The sequence below is a fragment of the Papio anubis genome, chromosome 5 (genome assembly GCF_008728515.1).
Source record: "Papio anubis isolate 15944 chromosome 5, Panubis1.0, whole genome shotgun sequence".
Taxonomy (NCBI): Eukaryota; Metazoa; Chordata; class Mammalia; order Primates; family Cercopithecidae; genus Papio; species Papio anubis.
Genome location: NC_044980.1, coordinates 60,454,265 through 60,470,317, shown reverse-complemented (window position 1 = coordinate 60,470,317; position 16,053 = coordinate 60,454,265). Strand labels below are relative to the sequence as shown.

Below are 16,053 nucleotides of genomic sequence, written 5' to 3'. Positions count from 1 at the left end.
GCCACTAGCCACAGTGGCTGTTGAGCAATGTGGCTAGAGAGCAATTGAAGAACTAAATTTTTAAGTTTAAATCAATTTAAAATTAATTTAGGCCGGGCATGGTGGCCTATGCCTGTAGTTCCAGCACTTTGGGAGGCCGAGGCGGGCAGATCACAAGGTCAGGAGATCGAGACCATCCTGGCTAACACGGTGAAACCCCGTCTTTACTAAAAAAAAATACGAAAAAATTAGCCAGGTGTAGTGGCCGGCGCCTGTAGTCCCAGCTGCTTGGGAGGCTGAGGCAGGAGAATGGCGTGAACCCAGGAGGCGGAGCTTGCAGTAAGCCAAGATCACGTCACTGGACTCCAGCCTGGGTGACAGAGCAAGACTCCGTCTCAAAAAAAAAAAAAAACAAACAAAAATTATATAGCCACCTATGGCTTACGGCTACTATATCAGACAGCAGAGCCCTATATTAAAGATATAGAACAAAAATCCGTGTGTCTTATTTGCTTTTTAATGTTTTTCATATGTAAACGTTTTAACAATTTATATAGTCCAATTTTTCTTTTCCTTTGAATCTTATTCCAGTGCTTTTAGACTTAAAGCTCTCCCCATTTACAGACTTGACAAATAACTTCTATTTTCTTATTTTTCATTTCATTTAAATTTTATCATCTCAAGTCTGTTTTGGTTACTGGCATTACTATTTTAACCCATTTGAAACTTGTTATGACGGCCTTATCACCTTTTATTTTATAGTAGGTTCTTAGGTTTGAAAGAGATCTTTAAGTTAACTCAGTCCAATGTTTCATAAACTCATTATTATCATATTTAGGGTAGTCACACCCTTCTGAGACAGCACTCTCTTCCCCTGCCTTTTGTGGTTATATTTGTTAGAAAGGTCTTCCTTATATTGACACTGAATTTGTTTTCCTGTAGCTCCTGTAGCTTCTGTCAGTTGGTTTTACTTAAGGTTAGTTCCAGAATAATTACGATTTTTTTTTTTGAGACGGAGTCTTGCTCTAACGCCCAGGCTGGAGTGCAGTGGCAGGATCTTGGCTCACTGCAACCTCCGCCTCCCAGGTTCAAGTGATTCTCCGGTCTCAGCTTCCCGGGTAGCTGGGACTACAGACATGCGCCACCAGGCCCAGCTAATTTTTAATAGAGACGGGGTTTCACCATGTTGGGCAGGCTGGTGTTGAACTCCTGACCTCAAGTGATCTACCTGCCTCAGCCTCCCGAAGTGCTCGGATTACAAGTCTGAGCAACCATGCCTAGCCATAATTCTTCTTTTCCTTTTCTTTTTCTTTTTTTTTTTTTTTTTTGTGAGACGGAGTCTCACTCTGTCGCCCAGGCTGGAGTGCAGTGGCGCGATCTCGGCTCACTGCAAGCTCCGCCTCCCAGGTTCACGCCATTCTCCTGCCTCAGCCTCCCGAGTAACTGGGACTACAGGCGCCCGCCACCACGCCCGGCTAGTTTTTTGTATTTTTGTAGTAGAGACAGGGTTTCACCATGTTAGCCAGGATGGTCTCAATCTCCTGACCTCGTGATCCGCCCGCCTTGGCCTCCCAAAGTGCTGGGATTTCAGGCGTGAGCCACCGCCCCCCATCGCCGATTCTTCTTTTTCATGATAGTACCTTACATTTTAAAATTTACTACCGTGTTCACTTTTGTTTTCTCCACATTCAATGTTTGAAGTTTCTTCTGTTATATTTCAGGTAGTACAGCTTTTAAGTCCTGTACCTTCTCTTGAAACTTGTTCCAGTTTACCTGTGTGTGTTAGATACAGTTCCCAGAAGATAACACAGTATACCTGGCATTAGCCTAACTAGACCAACAGTCTTGTAAGGCTCTAATTTAACCCACTTTCTAGATAACATGGCTGTATATCAGCTTATTCTAGCATTGTTTGTTAAGTTCATATTTTGCTTTTGGTATATTACGGCCGTCTTTTTTCATAGATTCTATCGTATAACTCAATCGTATATATATTTGACAGGTTTTTACCAAATACCTGCTATGCACTAATACTGCCACTGGAGAAACAATTGCTTGCTTATACTTAAATGCAGGCTCTTACGTTTTGCCCCTATCAAATTCTATCTTGTTATAAGCTCCTATTCATTTGTCTTTTAAAGCTTTTTTGATAAGTAATCTGTAAAGTAATTAATGAATTTGCTCTTACTTCTGTTTTCATGTCATCCACAAACTTGAGAAGAGTACCATATCTTGAGAGTACCATATCAATAACAAGTTGACTGGGTGCAGTGGCTCATGCCTGTAATCCAAGCACTTTGGAAGGCTGAGGCGGACGGATCACTTGAGGTCTGGAGTTCCTGGCCATTGTGGTGAAATCCTGTCTCTACTAAAAAGTAAACAAAAACCAAACAAACAAGTCAACTAGTGGAACTATAATAGAGAAGTTGTTAAGAGCAGGGATTCTGAACCCAGACTCTTTAAAAAATATATATATATATTTTTCAGTAGCTTTGGGGGTATATGTGGTTTTTGGTTATATGGTTTAATTGTATAGTGGTGAAGTCTGAGATTTTAGTGAAACCATCACCTGAGTAGTGTACATTGTACCCAACATGTAGTTTTTTTATCTCATCTCCCTCCTATCCTTCCACTTCTGAGTCTTCAGAGTACATTATACCACTCTGTATGCCTTTGTGTACCAATAGCTTAGCTCCTACTTATAAGTGAGAACACACAGCATTTGGTTTTCCATTCCTGAGTTACTTCACTTACAGTTATGATCTCCAGCTCCATCCAAGTTGCTGCAAAAGATATCATCTTGTTCTTTTTCTGTGGCTGAGTAGTATTCCATAGTATATACATATATACCACATTTTCTTCTTCCACTCATTGGCCAATGAGCCCTTAGTTGGTTCTACATCTTTGCAATTATGAATTGCCCTGCAATAAACATATGCGTGCAGGTGTCTTTTGGATGTAATGACTTTTTTTCCTTTGAGTGGGTACCCAGTAATGGGATTCCTGGATCGAATGGTAGATCTACTTTTAATTCTTTAAGAAATCTCCACACTGTTTTCCATATAGGTTGTACTAATTTACATTTCCACTAGCAGTGTATAAGTATTCCCTCTTCACCACATCCATGCCAACATCTGTTGTTTTTTGACTTTCTAATAATGGCTATTCTTGCAAGAGTAAGGTGGTATCTCATTGTGGTTTCAATTTGCATTTCCCTGATAATTAGTGATTGAGCATTTTTTCATACGTTTGGCCATTTGTTTAACTTTGAGAAATGTCTATTCATGTTATTTGCCCACTTTTTGATGGGTTAATTTGTTTGTTTGTTTGTTTGTTTTTCTGATTTGTTTGAGTTATTGTAGATTCTACTTATTAGTTCTTTGTTGGATGCACAGTTTGCAAATATTTTCTCCCATTCTGTGGGCTGTCTGTTTACTCTGATGATTCTTTTGCTGTACAGAAGCCTTTCAGTTTAATTAGGTCTCACTTATTTATTTTTGATGGGTCCAGACTCTTTGGATTCTAATTTCTGGCTCTGTCACTTACTACCTGTGTGACCTTGAGCAAAGTTCCTAGTGCATCTATGCCTTGGTTTCCCTATCTGTAAAATGTGGGTAATAATAGTATTTACCTCATAAGGTTGTTATGGAGATCAAGCAGTATAGTACATTTGATGCATTTCAAGTCAACTTGCAGCCATCAATATATATCCTCCTTAAGTACTTAGCATGCATATCATTTTTTTGGGGTAAAGTTTACATACAAAAAATGCATAAATCTTAACTGTACTTTCACGGAGTTTTGACAAATACATACACCCGTGTAACCTAAAATTCTATCAAGATATTGAAAATTACCATCACTAGCAAGGCATGGTGGTGGGTGCCTGTAATCCCAGCTACCATCAGATGTCCAGGAAGTTCCTTAAACCCCTTCATAGTCTGTTGCCTACAATACTCACCAGAGGTAACCACTGTTTTGATAGATTAGATTCATTTCCTCTAGAGTTTCATATGAAAGAAGTCATACATATTTTTTGTGCAAAACTTTATTTGCTCAGCATAATGGTTTTGAGATTCAACCATGTCGTGGCATGTATTAGTTCATTCTTTTTTATTGATCAATAATATTCTATGGTTTGAATATATCAGTTTGCTTAGCTGTTTTCCTATCTATGGCCACCTGGGCTGCTTCTAGTTAAAACAATTTTTAAAAAATGTTGTCCAGATTTTATAGTTATTATTTGTGGGAGGTCGTATCCTTAAGAAGTTTAGTTGGCCTCACTAGAGAACTTCATTTTCTTCTTCACACACATAAAAATTCCTTTATTAATCATCAGTGTAGCTCTCCAAAATAGAAAATCCAAATAATTTGTAGAGAATGAATCCTCTTAGCTGTGGTTTGATGGTTAAGTTTTATTATGTATAATCAGATTAATTTATATAATAATGTTTTAATGTTTTAGCATATGCAGTCTTGAAATAAATACTTAAGAGTGTCATGAAATGTTGTAACCAGATACAAATATGATCACAAAATTTCTTATTTGTAGAGCACAATAAGCCATATACTTTTAGGTGTAAATATGGAAAATGTGAGCCTACAAAGTTTATTTTTGATGAGAATAGTCTTATATCCACCAGTGCTGTATTAGAAGAAATTCTTGGCAATACCTGTGCTTGCTTTTTATTTAATTTTTGTAAAACTGAAATCAATAATTATGCTTCTCCTTTGAACTTAAATCATATCTTTTTCCCTGAAAAGTACAGTAAAAGAGCATGCTATTTAATATTAAATAATCAGAAAAGTTTCTATATTTAATATAAGTACTAAACAAAGCTTTAGGATCACTTTGGTTTTATTGAGACTCTAGTAACTATAAATATCTCAATAGCCTGTAATCTTGCCAACTATCTCTGCCATTTTTCTTTGCCAACTGGCTGCAAATTGGAAGCTCAGAATAGCCAATCTAAATCTTCATTTTAAATTCATTTTCACAATTTTATTACCAATCAAAATATTTTTTACATACTCAACTCCCTAGGATGAACTAATGTTTACTTTTTATAGAACTGACTTTTTAATTTGTTAGAAAATGATCATCGGGCACATTTCTTAAGCATGACTCTTTCTTTTCTAGTACTTGTCTTCTATTTTGGCCTTTTAGGATCCTATGATGCTTTAGGCTCCACTGTGATAAAAGGAAAACCTGAATCCTTCCTTGTAAACATATCATGTAGTTTTGCTTTTTGAATATACTTCTAGCACTTGACACAATGTGTAACATTTATGTAGGTTTGTCATATGTTTTATCATATGCTTATCATATTTTCTGCCTTATATACATATTTGTTTTATTTCTTCAGGTGAAGGGCAGAGATTGGCACTTGTATCTATTTGTATCCCCTATAGCACCTTATACTGTGCTTTGTAGGAGTTCAGCCAATTTTTGTACTATGAAGTGTATAAAAGATACTGAAGCAAGCAGCCATTCACATTAACCCTTGTATACATAAAACAACAAATGATTGAGTATAGGTCTAAAACACCACCAAACTCTCCATAATATGAAATGAACAACAGTTTTGGATGTCTTCTGTCTCTACACAAACACGATGTTCTCATTTCTTTTGTACTTCAGTGCTGAGTACTTTACCCATAGTAAGCTCATGCTTCAGGGGTGGATAGATGGTTGAATGGCTTAAGGCAATAAAAGACAGGAGAGAGAGAGAGAGCATGATGGAGGGAATTTGGAAGGCGTCTCAGGTGATGGAGAACTGGAGTCAGATTTGAAGGACTGATAGAACTTGGATAGGCAGAGGAGAGGGGAAGGCATTTCAGATTGGAGAGCTTAGTATAAAAGGCACAATCAAGAAGCATCAGGCCATTGTAATAAGAAATGCTAGTGACAGCACGTAGCCATGTGAACCCTGAGAAAGATGGGAACAGAAGCCTCATTATTTCGCATTTTGTTTCCTCCTCCTCTGTGAGCAGCATGTGGTCAGTCAATTCACTGGGATTTGAGCTTGTCGTTGAATCTCAGTTCTGCACTTACTAGCTACATGACCTTGGGCAGTCACTGTATCTTTTTAAGCCTCAGTTTCCTCACTTGTGAAATAAGGATATTATCCACTTCAAAGGGTAGTTGTGAGGAGTGATAATATGTACAAAGTTCCCAGCATAGTCCTAGATTTGCAACATTTGTTTCTTTCAAAAACAAGATAAGGCTTCTTTAGTTGTAGGAATAGATTTTTTGCCATGATTTATTTATGCATGATGTGAGAAATGTGAAGTAGCTTGATTTTTTTCTGCCTTTCTATAAAAATAGAACATAAATCATATTCATGCTTTTGTTTCTAATAAGGCAAAGAAAGCAAGGGTGCCTGAAAACATGTGACTCTGACTGTACTGTTCCACTGAAATTTCATTAGTTATGCCCTGATAACCAGACAACAGAGGCAGAGAGCACAGACCACATTGTTATTCAGTTCAGACATTGGCATGTTTCACTTCATCTTCCAGAAGATTCAAATATAGCCTGTCTTCTCTTTCCTTTCCTGGCCTCTGAGGCTCAGACGCCTCTCCTGTTCCTTTTGTGAGCTGCACAAATCTGCTTTCACCCTAACTTGCAGTTTGTGATCCAAAGCTGTTAAGATTGAAACACAGTCCCCCTCCTTCCTCACACCCACTCTTCTCTCTGAGTCTGATCCTCCCTGCTTATTTCTTATCTTATTGTCAGAATCTGAAGCCAGATTTCAGGGTGTCTTTCTGTTTCCATTTTCCATACACCTCCCAAATGGCTAATTTATTTCCTGCTCCCTTAGTCCAGGTTCTTAACTTTGGTTGAACTAGTGCAATAGGGACATGAAAATAGCATTCCATTTTTACTTGCATTCCCCACTCCTGTCTTCTGCCAAAAGGTTTTTTTCTAAGATGTGAAATTGATCATCTAATGCTTGCTTTCTGTTCAGTAGTTCCAAAATACCTACAGCATCCAATTTAAGCTCCTCAACGTGACGCATAAGATCTTTTCTAATCTAGGTTCTTTCTTTTCTCTTAACTTTATTATCTTCACTTTTCCTCCTACCCTTTTCCTCTTCTCTCTACTACCTGTGCACATGTAATACGAAACTTACTGATTTCTTAAAAATACCATGTTGGGACATCTCTCCGTGCTTTGTATGTGCTTCCCCCTGTGCCTAGAATATTTCCTACCTTATCTAATTGGTCAACTGCTAGTCATCCTTCAAAACCCATTAGGCTTTGGGAGGCCGAGGTGGGTGAATCACCTGAGGTCAGGAGTTCGAGGCCAGCCTGGCCAGCATGGTGAAACCCCCGTCTCCACTAAAAATACAAAAAATTAGCTGGGTGTGGTGGTGCCTGTCTGTAATCCCAGCTACTCTAGAGGCTGAGGTAGGAGAATTGCTTGAATCTGGGAGGTGGAGGTTGCAGTGAGCCGGTGGCGCCACTGCACTCCTGCCTGAGCCACAAGAGCGAAACTCCATCTCAGAAAACAAAAGACAAAAAAACTCTGTTAGGTGTTGCTTCTTTTGGGAAGACTTTCTTAATATCTTTTCTTTTTTTTCCCTCTGTCACCCAGGCTGGAGTGCAGTGGCATGATCTCAACTCACTGCACCCTCTGCCTCCCAGGTTCAAGCAGTTTTCCTGCCTCAGCCTCCTGAGTAGCTGGGACTACAGGCGCCCACCACTACGCTCGACTAATTTTTTTGTATTTTTAGTAGAGACGAGGTTTCACTATGTTGGCCAGGCTGGTCTCAGACTCCTGACCTCAGGTGATCCACCCGCCTTGGTCTCCCAAAGTGCTGGGATTACAGGTGGGAGCCACTGCATCCAGGCTTCTTAGTATCTTTTCCTCCCAACCTCCTGACCATGCCCCTATGCCCTTCCACTCCACGTCCAGTGGAGTGGTGCTGTCCAATATGGTAGCTCCCAACCACATGTGGTGATTTCAATATAAATTAATTAAAATGTAATACAATTAAAAATTGTATTAGCAATTCCTCAGTTGCATTAGCATATTTCAAATGCTCATTACTCACATGTGGCTAGGTGCTACTGTATTGGATAGTACAGAAACAGAACTTTTCTATTGCAGAAAGTTCTGTTAGACAGCTTGGCATAGGGTTAGCCACACCTTTCTCTGTGTTGCCTCTTCCTTTTATACTTCCAGTTTTGCATTTATTATAGTATTTGTTTATTTGCATATCTGTTTCCCTATTAGACTAGGAAAGGTTGAAGGGCAGGGAGATATTCTCTTCATCTCTGTATAGTGGTTTTGAGTTCAGTGTCTAGCATATTACAGGTATTCCACAAACATCAGCTGAGTTGGTTCAGTGAATTTTAGAAGGGAAAGTTGTCTCTACCTGATGACTTCTAATGATGAAACAGTGATATGGCAGTGTGTATGTGTGTCTATTTTCTCAAAAAAACAAATTTAAACCTATTAGTTATTGAGAGAGAATAGTATGATGAACATATCTCTCTATATGTATGTTCATCATAGAATCAATGGTAGTTAACAATTTGCCATGTTTACTTCCTCACTCTTTCCCTCCCTCCCTCCCTTCTTTCCTTCCTTCCTTACCTTTCTCCTTCCTTCCTTTCCTTCCTTCCTTTCTTCCTTCCTTCCTTCCCTCCCTCTCTCCTTCCTTTCTTCCTTCCTTCCTTCCCTCCCTCTCTCCTTCCTTCCTTCCTTCCTTCCCTCCCTCCCTCTCTCCTTCCTTCCTTCCTTCCTTCCTTCCTTCCCTCCCTCCTTCCCTCCCTTTCTTTTTCTCCTTTCTTCCTTCCCTTCCTCCTTCCTTCCTTCCTTCCTTCCTTCCTTCCTTCCTTCCTTCCTTCCTCCCCCCTTCCCTTCCCTCCCCTCCCTTCCCTTCTCTTTCTCTCCTTCCTTCCTTCCTTCCTTCCTTCCTTCCTTCCTTCCTTCCTTCCTTCCTTCCTTCCTTTCTTCCTTCTCTCTCTCTCTTTCTCTCTCTCTCTTTTCCTTCCTTCCTTCCTTCCTTCCTTCATCCCTTCCTTCCTTCCTTCCTTCCTTCCTTCATCCCTCCCTCCTTCCCTTCCTGTCCCATCCCATCCTTCTCTCACTCTCTCACCCAGCCTGTAGTGCAATGGCATGATCTCAGCTCACTGCAACCTCTGCCTCCCAGGTTCATGCAAGTCTTGTGCGTCAGTCTCCTGAGTAGCGGGAACCACAGGACACCCAGCTAATTTTTGTATTTTTAGAGTTGACAGGATTTCACTATGTTGGCCAGGCTTTCTCAAACTCCTGGCCTCAAGTGATTCACCCACCTCGGCCTCCCAAAGTGTTGGGATTACAGGCATGAGCCACTGCACCTGGCCTCTCTTTGTCTTTCTTTTGGGGTATATGGAGGGGTGTGTATATGCCTATATACAAATATATAAAATTTTCTTTCTCATCCCAAATACTTCAACTATATCTCCCAAGAACAGGGATATACTTCATATAATTATCATACCATTTACATGTAAGAAAATTAGTATTAATACTGAAATCTTTTCATTTGTCCCCAAAATATCTTTTATAGCTATGTTTTTTATCCAGAATCCAACCCAGTTTCTTGCATTGTATTTTGTTATGCCACTTTAGTCTCTTTTAATCTAAAAAGTATCCCTGACTTTTTTGATTGATTGTTTTTCATGACATAAACAATTTTTGAAGAGTTCAGGCCAATTGTCTTATAGAATGAGCCATATTCTGGATTTATGTAGTGCTTCCTCATGATTTAAGTTTAAGTTAAATTTTGTTATAAAGCCTACAAAAATAATTATGTGTACCACTTATTGCATTATGTTAGGAGGCACATATTTTCAGACTGTCCCATTACTGGTGACTCTTAAGTTTGATATCTTAAGGTGATGACCATCAGATCTATTATTCCTTTTGTAATTTGTAAGTAATCTGTAGGGTTTGGTGATATGAATAAAAAATTATTTCCTAACAAACTTTTATTAAATGTTTTATCATCTATTCATGATCTTTCTCCTTATCATTAATACCATATCATTAATACGTTGATAGTTGCAAAATGATGATTTTTCTAATTTTATCATTTCCTTTACATATATTTCCTCACATATTTCTATAAAGAAGAGCTTTCCTCTCCTCCTTTTTCAGCTTTCTCCCTCTTCCTCACTGCAGCTTTTTTGAGTGTCATTTGAATATTCATTTGGACTCATTAATTTTTTAAAAAGTCACTATTCAATATGTTATAATGAGTTATTTTTGATTCTTAAATTATCCCACATTTGGCTAATGAGAGCACCTTGAAACTGGTCAGTGTATCCTTTTATGTAACTTCATTTTTAAAAAACACTTTCTTAGTCAGGCACAGTGGCTTATCGCCTGTAATCCCAGCACTTTGAGAGGCCGAGACCAGCGGATCACATGAGGTCAGGAGTTTGAGACCAGCCTGATCAACATGGTGAAACAACCGTCTCTACTAAAAATACAAAAAATAGCTGGGCGTGGCACTGCACTCCAGCCTGGGAGACAGAGCAAGACTATCTCAAAAACAAACAAACAAACAAAAACCAAAAACCAAAAAACCAACCACTTTCTTGCTTTCTGAGACAATAAGACATTCCAGATTTGCTTTGTACTTTCCCTGTTGTAGCCCTGAGCTCAACTATTTCTCCAAGGAAGCTCTGACCTTTTCAGTGGAGGATGGTATTTAGAAACCAAGATGGAGTTGCAGGACATGATCATTGCTACTAAGGTCTTATTGCTTCTAGGTCTTTTCAGTGGACGGAGCTAGGAAACTGATTTTTTGAAAAGTTATCAGTTTATACAGATGCCTTCCATTCACATTCTAGCATCACAGAATTTCTCCCTCATATTCCTCCATTTTATATTTTTATCTTCCTTCTCCCAGGGTGAAAACCCTTCTTCCACCACCACCAGTAGCTTTACTCATTTGCTGTATCTTTCAGTATCCTTCAGTTGGTCTTATAAGCTAATATTACACCACTAGCAGGCCTGGTATGTAAACTTCAGGATTTCTTTGCAGTTTTTCTTTTGTCTTTGAATGCATCTCAGTAATCATATATACTCAGAATACTGTGCTCAAAAATGATTTGAATTGTTTTTGATATGCAATTAGGATCAATTGTTTCTGTTTTATTTAGTTTGAAGGTTTGCTTTTTCATCTTTTTGAAGTCTTACTCCCATTTCTATCCCATCTACCCCATTCTCACCCATCCCCAATAGGATGAGAGGGAGACTTCTAATGTAGGTTTAACTTCTGAACCTTGTAAGTTTTTTACATAAAATTAAATTTGAAAGGGTGATTAGTAAAAATAATGCCTCTCTCTATCCTTAATGATCTGATTTGCCTTGTGTTTAATATTTAATATTAAATTAATATTGATATTTAATATTAATGTTCTACATCAGCTTTCTTTTTTGTTGTTTCAGTTCTCCTGTTTGTCTTTTTCTGTCCTTTTAACTTCAACCTGTGTATGATTATGTTTTAAGTGATATATTTTGTATCCAAGTTGAGAATCTGAGTTTTGTCTGATAAATTTGAATTGTTTTCTGCTACCTTTTTTTTGCGGGGTGGGGAGGACAGACTCTTGCTTTGTCACTCAGGCTAAAGTACAATGGCATAAACATGGCTCACTGCAGCCTCAACCTCCTGGGCTCAAGTGATCCTCCTGTCTCAGTCTCCCGAGTAGCTGAGACTACAGGTGTACACTACTACAACTGGGTAATTTTTAAATTTTTCGTAGACACAGGGTCTGACTGTGTTGTCCAAGGTGGTCTCAAACTCCTGGACTCAGGTGATCCTCTTGGCCTTGGCCTCCCACAGTGTTGGGATGACAGGCATGAGCCACTGCACCCGGCTCTTTTTAAGCATTCTCTTTCTTGGCTGCTTCTTTCCTCCCCTACTTCCCTCCCTTCTATTGTTTTGATTTTTTTTCTTTCTTTCTAATTATTTGAAAGTTACACATCCTATAGCTCTTCTTCTAATGGTTATTCTTGTCCTGCTGTTACTTTGTAGTGAGTATTAAGTCAGAGAAACCCATACACTTTTTCACATGAACTACTTTCACGTCTTAATTTTTTTAAACTGAAGCAAAGGACTATGTGTTTATTTTAAAATAAATATTAACATTTTTATAATTAGTCTGAGAAGTAAGGGCCTCAGTCATGCTGTATGAAGAAAGATTGACAGAAAACTAGACCTAGAAAACGAGCCCTAAAACCACATTTTCTCTGTAGTCTGCCAGACTTCTCCTCACCCTCCATGCCCCCGCTAGAATCTAAGTGCTATTGAGGACAGGAGTATTATTTTGCTTATTGCTGTATCCATTATTCTTAGAAAAGTGTGCATTCTCTGGCCCTCAATAGATATATTAGTTGAATGAATTAAGTGGAAATATTTAGAGAAGAACAAATGGAGTGGTGTAGCTTTACTCCTTCGCTGTATCTTTCAGTATCCTTCAGTTGGTATTATAAACCAATTATATTGGTTTATAATTATGAGGGCAGGAGACATTATGGAAACTTTGAGTTGAAAGATTTGCATATCAAACAATAATTATACTTGTGTCGCATTGTTCCCGGTCATTTTAGAAGAGTTTTTTTTGGTAGATGTGATATAGCAAGTGTTAACAGATCAGATAAATGGTCCTTGATTGCTCTGAGATTCTGTGCAAAGTAGATGGAATAGTTGTCATCCTTAATTTACAGCCAGATTTAGGTACGCAGATAAGTGTTTTTACTTTAGATTTGCTAGATAATCTTAATATATGGTAATATGTGTACCTGTAGGATGACTAGTATTTTGGGAAGGCATGAATATGCATTTATTAAAGATAAATTTTAACTAAACAAAGAAATACAATTAAAAGGCTGGGCATGGTGGCTCACGCCGGTAATCCCAGCACTTTGGGAGGCCGAGGCAGGCAGATCACAAGGTCAGGAGATCGAAACCATCCTGGCTAACATGTTGGAACCCCGCCTCTACTAAAAATACAAAAAACTAGCTGGGCATGGTGGCGGGTGCCTGTAATCCTAGCTACTCGGGAGGCTGAGGCAGGAGAATGGTGTGAACCTGGGAGGCGGAGCTTGCAGTGAGCCGAGATTTCACTACTGCACTCCAGCCTGGGTAACAGAGTGAGACTCTGCCTCAAAAAAAAAAAAAAAAAAAAGAAAAAAGAAAAGAAATACAATTAAAAATAGTTAACATTAAATCCTGAATGTAGCCATATATTAACCACTTAAAATACAATCCACATGGTATTATTGTTCTCTTTAAAAACTTTTGCTATGTAACATTACAGATGCTCAGACTATGCTAAGTCCTATGTATTATGTATAGAGGAGTCATTTTCTGATTATATTTTAAAAATCGCTAATCAGATATCTAAAGGCAAGTATTGCCTTTCACTTTCCTGATGGTGTTTAGCAAGTGTTTAGGAACAGATTTGTTGTTTTTTCAAAACCACGTAGTTCTTTCTCTGAATTCCCTTTTCAAAACTTTCTCTTTCCATCCTCCCATGAGCCCTTTTACCCTTCTTGCATGTTTCTGTGCATATGTGCAGACACATACACTGACTAGAAAGTGCGACTCTTTTTTTTTTTTTTTTTTTGAGACGGAGTCTCGCTCTGTCGCCCAGGCTGGAGTGCAGTGGCCGGATCTCAGCTCATGAAAGTGCGACTCTTGACAGAAGAGAGATGAGATTGAAGCATTTGCTGTTCTACAAAACCACTGTTCGCAGATATCTAGAATCAGATATCAGTGATAGATCAGACACTAGGCCTGTGAATTTGCAGATAGTATTGCCTTGCCTATGGAGTTAGATATAAGACCTGGACTTAGTATAGATCTCATGCTCCGTTTCTGGACAAATTTTTCTTTCTTCCGGTGGCTCTGCTTATTATATATAATAAAATTATTTTAAAAATCTGTCTCAAAGCTTAGTCCGTTAACTCCTTTTCTCTCAATAAATGTTAATTCTTAGATGAAATTTGGTTTAGCCATTTTTGTAATCCCAGATTCAACTTCCTGGCCTGGCATGGCGGCTCACGCCTGTAATCGCAGCACTTGGGGAGGCCGAGGTGGGCAGATCACTTGAGGTCAGGAGTTCAAGATCAGCCTGGCCAACAGGGCGAAACCCTGTCTCTACTAAAAATACAAAAATTAGTAGGGCGTGGTGGCACACACCTGTAATCTCAGCTACTTGGGGGTTTGAGGTAGGAGAATCGCTTGAACCTGAGAGATAGAGGTTGCAGTGAGCCGAGATTGCGCCACTGCCCTCCAGCCTGGGCGACAAAGCAAGACTCTGTCTCAAAAAAACAAACACAACAACAATAATAAAAAACCTCCTGAGTTGGTAGGATTCCATTGTCATTCAGTTAATTGCTTGCATTACTTCACTCTCTGAAATGTTCTCCTTCAAGCAACCGGGCAGAATAGACAAGAACATTTGAGGCCTCTGAGGGACCTTCCTGGCTTTATGGATTAAAATCACATGTGGACAAGAGCTTTCTATAGTGGTAGAGAAAGGAGCTTGCTCTGAGGCAATGTCTCATTCCTATTGTTACTGTGACACAAAGTTTTGTCTTGAAAGTAATGTGGCTTAGAAGGCCAAATTGGGCATAAATACGAGTTTTCTTGAAATCTCCTTTTTGGGAGTATGTATCTATGTGTCACCCATTGAAGTATATAAACTTTGCAAGGTTGGTCTCTTAACATTTTCTCTGAGTTAAGCTACTCTAAAAGAAAGATCTGTACTAGTCTGGAAGGTTGTGCTCCTTACACAGTGTAACTTTAATGAATGCTTATTGACCTGGAATCCTCACATTGGATGGGAAAAAGTCAGTGATCCAGACTCACATGTTGTTAATCTGCTTTTTGGAAGCTAGGCTATGATGGAAATTTCTCAGCATCTTCCTGTTAATCAGAACTAAACTCCTATTTCTTCTCCTTTTCTTCCCACTAAATGTGCTTAATTAGAACTAAACTCCTATTTCTTCTCCTTTTCTTTCCACTAAACGTGCTTAATTTTTAGTGAAATTTTAGTAGGTTTATATTCCCAGGTTCAACTTCCAGAATTGGCAGTATTTTTTTTTAGCTTCTTCTATCCAGGATTGGTTTTACGTAACACATTCTGTTCGTGGATACCTAGCAAATAATTGATTTATTACTATGTACAGCTAGTATTTATAGAGTATAATAATAAGCTGGATGTGATATAAAAGTAGTATTAGATAACCCTAATCTATAGTTTGATTGATAGGAGGAGATTAGAACATACTTAAGAATATTGAGGATCAGCAAGGATCCTCACTGATACTTGGAGATAGGTGGTGTTCTAATCAGCTTTATTGTTTTCACGTGTGCTTATTCGATTCCAGCTAGGTCCTTGAAAGTTGTGACCTTTGACTAATTTCAAGGAAGAGAGATGGTTTACTGGGTGGTTAAACAAAAAGATTGTTTTTAAGGACAATTAAAACAACTAACATGGGGCCGGGTGCAGTGACTAACGCCTGTAATCCCAGCTCTTAGGGAGGCAGAGGTGGGAGGATAGCTTGAGCCCAGGAGTTCAAGACCTGCCTGGGCAGGATAACAAGACTCTGTTCTCCACAAAAAGGAAAAAAACAAAACAAAACAAAAAAACAAATATGGGTAAAGAGAGAAGAATAGAGGTAGCAAAAACAAGAGTAGTGCTTCTGAGATTGCAATGGGAGAGGAACATGAGGTCAGAGACCTTGGGTTAGCATGAGACTTTTGTCTGTAGACTGAAGAACATGAAGGAGCCTAAGTTCATTTCTGGACTTGCAAGCAAAATTTTCAGAAAGTGCTTCTTTACCTTAATTAATAGAAAGGGTACCAGGTCTTGGAGTTACAGTGGTAGAGGCAGAGGTGCTGTGCAGCATAGCATTCTCCTTTGTAGTTGTGAGAAATCGAAGAAGTGGTCACCACACCTTGGCCCTCCTTGGTCCAAGAAACTTCTATTTCTTGGTTTCTGGCACCCCACTTTGACTTCTGAGCATCCATCTTAGTGCTTCTCTTCTCCTTTCCTGTTTCT

General features: G+C 38.8%; 1 protein-coding gene across 3 annotated transcripts in view; it reads left to right on the top strand.

Annotated features, from left to right (window-relative positions):
* The window catches only part of SGTB (small glutamine rich tetratricopeptide repeat containing beta), a 59,815-nt gene that overhangs the window by 22,304 nt on the left and 21,458 nt on the right, over positions 1 to 16,053 (top strand). The window lies entirely within an intron of this gene.